Source organism: Triticum dicoccoides, chromosome 4A, assembly GCF_002162155.2.
Source record: "Triticum dicoccoides isolate Atlit2015 ecotype Zavitan chromosome 4A, WEW_v2.0, whole genome shotgun sequence".
Taxonomy (NCBI): Eukaryota; Viridiplantae; Streptophyta; class Magnoliopsida; order Poales; family Poaceae; genus Triticum; species Triticum dicoccoides.
The window spans coordinates 737560107-737561784 of NC_041386.1; positions in this window are offsets into that span (position 1 = coordinate 737560107).

Genomic DNA, 1678 nt, shown 5'->3' on the forward strand with positions numbered 1-1678 from the left:
GATCGAGGAGGAGGGGGGCGTGGCGGCCTTATCCTCCCGGCGTCGGTGCCGGCGAGGCGGTCGAGCGGGGACGCGCCCCTGTTCCGACCCGAGTCGGGGGACCTGGAAAGGGAGATGAGGCAGGGGGGCCGGGCCGGCTGTTGGCTAGCTGGGCCAGGTGGGCCAGTCTGGTGAGAGTTGGGCTGCCTGGTCCAGTGGGGGGGGTTCTTTTCCTTTTTATTTATTTATTTTCTTTTCTGTTTTATTTAATTTAGAGCATTTAAGTATTTTACAAAATTGTGTCTTCTACACCATAATTACCTATGCCATATTTGGCACTGTCCGAACATTTTTGTTTTCAACTTTTGAAAACTTTGGGTATTTGTCACTAATTCATTTTTGAATTTGAAATGTTTTGAACTAACATTTGATTAGCAACAGTAACAGAGATGACATGGCATCATTAGGAGAGTTTTACTGTAGCCTGATTATCCGGGCGGTACACTGCAATTTTATAGAAAGATGTGACAAAAACCATCTTGTATGTATGAATTAGACATTTTGCCAATGTGCCTTCTGAAATGACCTGGTAGAACATTTTCACTCCTAGTATTTGCCATCACTTGGGAATAGTGTCGTATGGTGCCTCTTCTGCAACTGTATCAAGGATATTTGTGGCTTCTCGTTGTATAACACCTTCCATGCCTTTAACATGAGTTAAAATTAATGAATTTCATTACTAGTAGGCCGAGGACGTAGACCATCGTTGGTCATAAAATTAATTAGTAGGACCTTTTCTACCTCGTAGATTTCCTTATTGAAAACATGTATGATCTGACCCTCACTTATGCCATCCGTCGCGACTAAATGAAATAAGTATAACTATTTTGGAATGACGATCAAGAGAACAGAAATACGAACATGTGTGAATATGAACCTATAGGATATGAGTTGTTGCATCATTTTCTTGGGTTTCCTCTTAGAATGAAAGTAGGAGTTTCCTCAAAGAAAATAGTAAACGACTGCCTTACGTGGTATGGACATTTAAAATTATAACAATTCCATTTCTGCCCCTAACTCAAACCCACCACTCACATTTACCCATAATTTTCAAAGAAAAGGGAAAATAGTAAACAACTGCCTTACATGCTATGGACATCTAAATTAGAACAATTCCATTTCTGCCTTACAAACGACCACTCACATTTAGCACTAATTTTCAACTTAGTATTACTATATTTCATTGTGTGGCATCATAGAAATACCCTCGAGTGATGTTTCCTTCAAGTCTTCTCTACTTTCTAAGCTTCACGACATTCCTCTGTAGCCGCCGGTGCTTACCGTTCTTTTGTAGCATCCCCGAGCATCTCCATAGATGGTAGTTCCTATCCTTTGGTGTTTATCTTTTTAAGGAGAATAAATATTTTCAAGTATGCAACAAAAGAACGGAAAGTACTGACAGCCAAAGAGCAACACCCCGAAGCTTAGAATGCAGAGTAGACTTGATAGAAACATCGGCTAGGAGTATTTCTGCAACACCACACAATGAAATAGGGGCAAAACTAAGTAGATCTGAAAATTTGGGGTAAATTTGAGTAGTGGGTTCAGTTATGGGTAGAAATGTAAATGTACCTTTAGAATTTAGGTGCAACACATGAAAAACTTTACCTAATAATGTACTCAAGACCTTGAGTGAGCT